General features: G+C 36.5%; 1 pseudogene; it reads right to left on the reverse strand.

The window, feature by feature from the left end:
• Positions 1 to 1,464: 1,464 nt before the first annotated feature.
• On the reverse strand, positions 1,465 to 3,061 carry LOC102441057 (annotated as a pseudogene).
• Positions 3,062 to 8,727: the final 5,666 nt, after the last annotated feature.

The following is an 8,727-nucleotide window of genomic DNA, read 5'->3' on the forward strand; positions in this document are numbered from 1 at the left end:
AGTAGTTCTGAGATAGTATGCATGGGATTGTTATTATTTGAGAAATTGCTTGTCTAAAAATATATTCCATTTCAAACAAGATTGATAGTTTTTCTAGGTATAGAATTATGGGTTAGAAGTCATTTTTCCCTCTAGGGATTTTGAAGCTATTGTTTCACCATATTTTAGGTTCTATTTTTGTTTTTGATAAGTCTACTGTTATTTGATAATTTTTAAAATACAACCTTTTAAAAGAAGCTTTTAGGATATTCTCTTTATGGTCTAACATTTCATGACAGTGTTTATTAGTATGGGTCTTTTTGCTTGTTTATTTTGCTATTGGAGCTCTGATAAGCCTTTTCAATCTGGAAATTCACATCCTTCAGTTCTGATAACTTAAAAATATATTATTTTCTAACTTTTTTATTCTTTCCTCACTGTTTCTGTTCTTTTTTCCTCAAACTCCTATTTTGGGGATGTTGGAAATCCTGAAGTCATCTTATGTGGTATGGAAGATTGACCATAAAGACAATGGCCAATAACCCCTCCAAACACTATTCACATTCTGAGCCTCACAATAACAGGTGAGCTCTATTATCTTTCTCATGGAATCTGGTTTGGTCTTATGAGTTGCTTTTCCAATAGAAAGTGGCAGAGGTGATGTCTGAGACATCTAGGCCCAGGCTATAAGAGGATTGGACACTTCCTCTTTATTCTTTTTCTTCTGTAAATAAGCTTAGAGTAGATTACTCAATAGTGAGAGGTGATGTGGAGAGAGGCCTGGAGAGTGAGAGGGCATCTTGGACTACAGAGCCACAAGCGGTTTTAAGTCAGAATGTACTTATGTGACTGCCCTAAGCAAAAGAGGAGAATACCTATATGCTGAGCCCAGTCAACCAACAAATTTATGAAAAATAATAAATTGTTTTAATTCATTGTTTGGGGGTGACTTGTTATTAAATAGTAAATAACTGATACATCCTCTAATTCTCTAATACCTTCTTTCCCATTTCCCATTTCTTTCCTATTATTTAAATTTATCCATACATTCTTTATAGGAGGATTCCACTTCTGGGTTTTATTTCTCTTTTAACTCTTTTATTGAAAGTTTAATTTACATTATCATGTTTTTAATATTCAACAACTCTTTTTTCTCTGGAAAATTTTAATAGCTTTCTAGTCTTATTTCAAGGATGTAAACATCTTTTATATTTTTAAGAAATTTAATTACAGTTTAAAAGTTCTTTTGAAATTTGTTTTGGTTTCTCTTGAAGTCCACTTTTTGTTTTGGTTTCTGTCTTTTCCATTGATACATTTCTTAAGTGTTTGGTGATCCTTTTATGTTTAATTTTCAAGTAGTAAGAAACTGAAAATTATTTCCTTGATGAAACTTGTCAATTATTGGACTTCACTATAAGACAATCTGATTGGGTCATTTTAGTGGATACTCTCAACTCTATCTATAGGGCTCTTCTTTGGGCCTGATTAGATTTCCTGGAAAGGAATCCTGGAGGGAAGAATACCGTACTCTAGAAGCATTCCCGTAATCTTGCCAGCCAGGTTTGAATGCATGGTTTGGATGAGAGAAAACAAATGTTCGCCCAGCATCTGCTTCTGTTCCTGTGGGGGGGGGAGGGGGGAAAGGGGAGTGCTGAGGCCAACATGGAGGCGGACAGGGGTTCCTGCCCCTGCACACGGACGGCAGGCTGGGGTGCCTGCAGAGGTGGTATGGCAGGGTGAGGGCTGCGGACACTGGAGGCATACTTGTAAACTTGTAAGGCGCAACAGACCGAGGACCAGCAGCAGCCACAGCAGCACCAGGTGCTAAGTTCTGCACATCTGTGGGAACACCTCCAGACTGGCAGCTGTCAATCAGCCCCACCAAAGTCCATAGCCAAGTGGTCTGGGCACTCAGACCCGACTCTCTGAGCAGTAGTAGGGAGGCCACAAGAGGCCGGAGCATTAGCAGTTGGAGCCAGATGGCGAAGAGTTGGATGAGGCCCAGACTGGTGGATAGCACTTGGCATTCCTCGGAAGCCTTGAGGTCTCCCACCTTGCTGCCAGCGTGGATTAGGTCTCATTTGTGCTGTTTAGGTGTGTAATATGGAGGCCTTTCCTGAGCCTGTGAACTACTGGCACAAAGTAGCCACCAGCTGCAGGCTGGAACTGATTTAAGATGACATTGGCAGGGAGTGCTCTCATTCCGGCCACCCGCTGCATATACTGGTTGGTCAGGTGAGCCTTTCCCTCTTCCTTCCTCTCGGCCAGGGTGACATACAGTGGCTTGGAGCCCACGATGCATCCATTCATCTCAGTGACTGCCTTGGTGGTATCTTCAGGAGATGAGAAGCAGACAAAGCCAAACCCTTTGCTTCTCCCATCCTCCAGCATTACCTTAGCCCTGGTGATGGATCCGAAAGGAGAAAACTCTTTCCTTAACTTCTCATCGCCAATGGTGTCATCCAAGTTCTTAATGTAGAGATTCACCCCCTGATATTGACTAATTCTCTCTTGCTTCAGCTGTTCAAATTTCCGTTTTAAGTCGGCCTGCCGTTCCACTTTCTTCTGTGCACGCCTACAAAAATGACTTTCCCACTGATTTCTTTTCCATTCATCTCTTCCACAGCCTTATTGGCATCTTTGTGTTTTCTGTAACTCACAAAGCCAAAGCCTTTGGATTTCCCAGTGGGATCTCTCATCACCTTGACACTTAAGATCTTACCAAACTGGCTGAACAGCTCTTTCAGACTCTCATCATCCACCTCTTCCCAAAGTTTTTGATATACACATTAGTGAACTCCTTGGCTTTGGCCCCAAGCTCAGCTTCCCGCTCTTTTTGAGACTTGAATCTGCCCACAAATACTCTGCAGTCATTGAGAAGCATGCCATTCATCTTCTCAATGGCCTTGTCTGCAGCTTCTTGGGTCTCGTTGCTGCTGCTACCTCTTAGGCAAGGGAAAAACGATTCAAAAGCCAAATAACCCCTCATGAAATTCAGCTCAATGTTTGAAGACTTCCTAGCTTGTCCTATGGATCTCAACACTAAGAACCACAAATGCAAATTTAATAGGTCATTTTGTATCAAAAGTTCAATTATGAAGCACCTAGAATTTTTCAATTAAAAGAATATATTCTCTGGGTTCTGCTACGGCTCAGACAGTGTTAACTTTTTTTTTTCCTGTTGTGGGTTTTGATCTTCCCCGCTCCCCCAGAAATTGGTTTTCTTTATCCAAGTCTTTAAGTTTCTCAATAAAGAAAAAACTCCATAAAAAAAAAAAGAACACCGTAATCAGATCAGAAAGAAAGAGGCTATGGGTTGTTGCTCAAAATGTAGATTTTTTTATTTAGGAAACTCTCCCTATTTTTAGTATCGTATTTCTGCCATCACCTGGGCCTGGTATGCCACCATTTGAAGACTCGCTAGAATAAATTTATAGTCTTAACCAGCAATCACCCTGCTATATGGTATGAATGACAGTTTTTAAGACCAAATTGCTTTTTATACAGATTTTTTAGTGAATTATCTTGTTTTTAGCTCCATATTACTTCCCCCCAAACCTACCCCCAATTTCAGAGATAAATGGTGCTTCTAACTTTTGAACTGTTTGGGGGTCCTTATGTGCTAGTCAGCCTGAAACACATATTCAATGTTCCCTAATCTCTTAAAGTAGTAAGCAGTAACTCACTTGGTTTCTGGGTTTCAAACTGTACTGCTGCTGGTGGTGTTTTTAATCTGCCGTTTTGTAAGTTTGTGACTTAAAAAAAACACACTGCCATTTTAGTGGTACCAAAAAGCAACCCACTGATGTGACCTGGGTATTGTTCCTGCTAGTCTCTAAAGTTGATTCTCTGGCTTTTTTTGGAGAATGTTTTGTCTAATTATCTTTTAATAAATTTATTTTAAGCTTAAACTTGTTCAGCGGTGACTTCTATTATTTGCAATGAACAACTTTGCCTAATAAGGTATTAAGTGATGATTATAGGTAGAATTTGTGATATTGATACCAAGTGCTATAGAGTAGTTAATATCTCTCTAAGTCAGGGGTGGGGAACCTTTTTCTGCCCAGTGCCATTTGGATATTTATAACATTATTCTCAGGCCATACAAAATTATCAACTTAAAAATTAGCCTGCTATGTTTGGTCAAACATTTAATTAACTCAACCCTAATATCTTGGCAAGGCCAGACCAAATGATTTCTTGGGCCTTATATAGCCCTCAGGCCGGACATTCTCCACCCCTGCTCAAAATTGTTTCATAAGACCTAAGTATTTTAGCCAAGAAAAAAAAATGTGGTCAAATAGTTTTAGAAAATGTCACATCCCATGTCTCCTTTTTATAGATTTACAATGCATATTAGCATATTAATCCTGCTTTAAGGAAATTTGTCCAACTTTGTTTAACCCTGTCTTCCCAAACTTACTTTTCAATTGAAGTAAAAGTTGTAAATATTTTGCTGGCTATGCTTCAAAATTGTTGAAATAGGTAAATATAGGTTGGGGAATTTGGAGAGGTTTAATGGGTCCAAAAGTAGTGCCTCTATACCATTTTTTTCTATAAATCAATAATTTAATCCAACCTATTTGAGAGACAAATAAAAACTAAACAATAAGAGAGTACAACATAAAATTTGCAGCTGCAGTAAAACTTAGAAATGTAAGGCCTGAAATATATTTAATATGTGTTTATATGTCTACTTATGTCTATATTTATGTATCAATGGATATATATGAAAAGAAATGAACAGTTAAAGAAGCTAGAAAAAGAACAATTATCTCCACACACAATATTAAGTTAAGGAAAATATCAATCAACATTCATGATTGAAATGCATTCCTTCATAAATCATAACCATAGGTTGGCTATGGATGTAAGAGGCAAAATTAATGCATTCTGTGAAAATCAATTGGCTATATAAAATTACAAGAAAGTATTGTATTTTTATTATTATTTATAATTTTGTGATACATTGTTTAATCAGCAAAAGTCATAAACTTATGTATACACACAACTTTTTTTTCAAAGAGCCATTTACTGCTATTACACTAAATATATGGCAATACATGATATTACCTTTCTAAAATCTGAAAATTCTTGAATTCCAACATGGGCCAAGGAACATGACTCAATATCGCCATTTAACAAAATTTAAGATAATTTATATTTGTTTTGAATTTTATAAAGCTCAAGTCAAGTAGCAGAAGTTTCCAGAAAATAATTTTACTTGCCCTTGATATTACCTTTTTTCTGAACTTTCCAATCTGCTTGAGATTTTAAATATAATTGATTGACGTAATATTTAAACAACTGCCAAGTCAACATGGGTCATTTTCAGAAAATACATCATTTCTTGTAATGGCACATCTGTGTAGGGTTCTTCTCTATTAAAGTAATGCAACTTGATCCTGAAAGACCTTAATAGCATTTTTAATAGTATTTTGTATATTTTCCAGAAAAAAGACTCATCAGGTCAAAGGTACCCCTTTCCCCCTTCAGTGTTGTAGGCTACTATGAAGAAATACAGAACATATTTCTCTTGAGAAAAGTTGAGTATAATAATATTTTACTGGCAGCAGAGAGAAGGAAAATATTAGTTTAAATCAGGACAAGACCATGAACTTTCTACTGGCCAGAAGTAGTACCAAAATGAAATGCTATTTTAGAGAGAAAATCAAAGCTAAAACATCCTTTGAAATATTCAGGTCATTCTTGTCAAAAAGGAATAAAAATATGTGTAGGAGCCTTATAATTTTGAAAATGATAACATATGTATTATTTTATTTTCCCAAGATCTCTGAAAGGGTGACAGTACCTTAATGAAGTCACCAGAGTAAGAGGTCCAGATGTTAAATTTTGTTCATGTACACATAATTGATCAGTTTTAGAGATCCTATCTCCTGCTAATCACATGTAAAAAGAGCAATATATAGACTAGAATGTAAATGTATTGACTTACAATGGCTGATATATTTTTCCAGTGACTACAGATTTTGTCTTTTCCATCTAGGACTGTTTATTCCTTAATATCTAAGAAATGAACAATCTATAGTTTACTTGGTAAACATGAAGTCAAACCAAAGAGAGAAGGGTAGTTTTAAAGGCTCTTTCACTCAAAATTATCTGTACTTATTCCACAATAAAGAATGCCTCTTTAGTGAACAGAATATTCTTATCTATTTGACTTGAGTCATTATTCTCTGGACAGTGCTAGATAAATATTGAACTTTGGGTGTCAGTTCATTATACTTCAAGATCACACACTTTGACTAAAATGCCCCTTTTTCAGATTTGTTACAAAAATTTTTTTAAAAAGGTCTCAGTCTTGGTCCTTGGGAAGCATATGGAGAATCTAGATAAGGAATTTGACTTGTTACATGATCATGTGATAAATATACTAATCAGAACCAGACAGAAACATGGTGTACCTTCGAGAAAGATAACTAGATACTTGGTTCCACTTCAAACTGATGTTTAAGCATTTGTTCTGTTTTGGGCGAGAGGGGAGACCACAGTTTTGCAAAGATCACCACACCATTAGCACAGTGAGGGGAAGCAATGGAGAGGGACCTCTGAGGGCAAACGATACCCTCTCCTGTGTTGTCCTAAGCAGCTCAGCTCTGACTATGAACTTGCAAACCCTAAGCAAAACAAAGACACAGAAGCTACCCAAACACGCTCTTTCCAAGGCGGTTTAGAAATCATTTATTACTATTCAAGCATATTCCTGATTTCTAGAGCTTGTCAAAGCAGTCCTTCTAACTACATACAGTACTGATAAACACAATTTTTTCTCTTTGCAATGGTCCTAATGACATATGCTTTCTTAAAGATTGGTCTCCAGGACAATTGCCTGGGTGGCTTTCTCCTAATCCACCAGGATTATGGTTTTTTAAAATTTATTTTATTTTTTTATTCTTATTGATTTCAGAGAGAGAGAGAGAGAGAGAGAGAGAGAGAGAGAGAGAGAAATCAATGATGAGAGAGAATCATTGATTGTCTGCCTCCTGAGCACCCCACACTGGGGATCAAGCCCGCAACCCGGGCATATGCCCTGACCAGGAATTGAACCATGACCTCCTGGGCTGGGCCAGGATTATGTTTTAGACCTGAAGCTATAAGATGGGAGCCAAAAAGATAGATATGGAAATCATGCTGAGGGATTAAAGAAGGCATTCTAGAGGAGATGATTTCATGTGAACCAAAGTTTAAAAGACAAGTGATAAGTACATAGGTAAGTTGGTTGGCAGAGGGAATAATATGGCATGGAGTATAGTATGTATTGTTCAGTTTGCCAGGAACAAAATGTGTAGGTATGGGGTTGTCAAGATGAAGCTAAAAAACCAGGCAGGATCCATGAGTCTAAACTTTTCTAAAGCTATGAGGTGGCACTGAGAGATTTTAAGTAGAGTGCCATGATCAATGTTTTACTTTAAAAAGATCATGGTGGCAAGTAGGTGGGGGTGGAGGCATTAGACTCTTGGAGCCAAAACCTTTTAGGAAACCACAGCATGGACTGAAGGGGTGGAACTAGAAGAGTGGGCAGTTTCAAGAAATATTTAGAAAGTTGCTTTTAAGATTTGATGACAGATTATATGAGAAGGGTGTGAAGAAGGATTCTGGGTTAGAAACTAGATGGGTGGTTTTACCATTCACAAAGATCAAGAATATAGAAGGAGGTGTAGATTTGGTGATAAATAAAATGGAGAGGAGATGGTGATTGTTTTGTATGCCTAATTCTTTGGACATATAATTTTCACTTTAATTTGCCCTCACATCTTAAAATAATCTCTAAACCCTCTTCAAAGAAGAGAAAGTAAAATGACTCAATTATATGTGAAAGCATCTGGGGATTCTGAGAACTTTTACCTCTAAACAAATGCTTTTTTATTTCCTCCCTAATTTATTGTCTTGCTCTTCGTTCCTCATGTCTTTCCTTATCATGTCCTACAAAAATAATTTCCTCAGTCCTGCCCATCTATTTGTCAACATTATCACATTGCAATCAGGATTTACTTGTTTCATTGTTCCCTGAGAAACCACCTGTTTATTCATAGTATTTATGTACTATTTATAATCTTCTATAGTTAACTGGTTAAAATCCTGACTTTCTTTCTTACAAATGTTTATCATTTTAAAACTTAATTATAAATTTCCTTAGAAGTTCAAATTATTTGATACCTGCCAAGGTATCAATATTTTGTTGTCTAAAAGATAAATTCTTAATTAATTGACTTCTTGCTATACTTCATTCTGATCATTGGCAATAAACTAGGTCCCACAATAAATTATTGAATATTAAGCTTATTGGACAGCCTTTTTTATGTAGGGACATTTTAACTTAACAGTCACTCTCTAAGGTACAGAATATTACAGGATATTTTATTTATTTTTATTTTTCAATATTATTTATGGTATTTCTTTTTTAAGCATTTTTTTATGTTTCCATTATAGTTGACATACAATACTATATTAGTTTCAGGTGTACACCCCAGTGATTAGACATCATATACCTTACTAAATGATCATCCCAGTAAATCTCATACCATCTGACACCACACATAGTTATAAGAATATTATTGACTACTAGTATATTCTCTATGCTGTACTTTACATTCCCATGACTATTCTGCACCAACAAATTTGTAGTTCTTAACTCCTTTACCTTTCTCACCCATATCCTAAACCCCCTCCCATCTGGCAACTGTCAAAATATTCTCTATATTTATGAGTCTGTTTCTGTTCTCCTTG

This window comes from Myotis lucifugus, unplaced genomic scaffold, assembly GCF_000147115.1.
Source record: "Myotis lucifugus unplaced genomic scaffold, Myoluc2.0 scaffold_390, whole genome shotgun sequence".
Lineage (NCBI taxonomy): Eukaryota > Metazoa > Chordata > Mammalia > Chiroptera > Vespertilionidae > Myotis > Myotis lucifugus.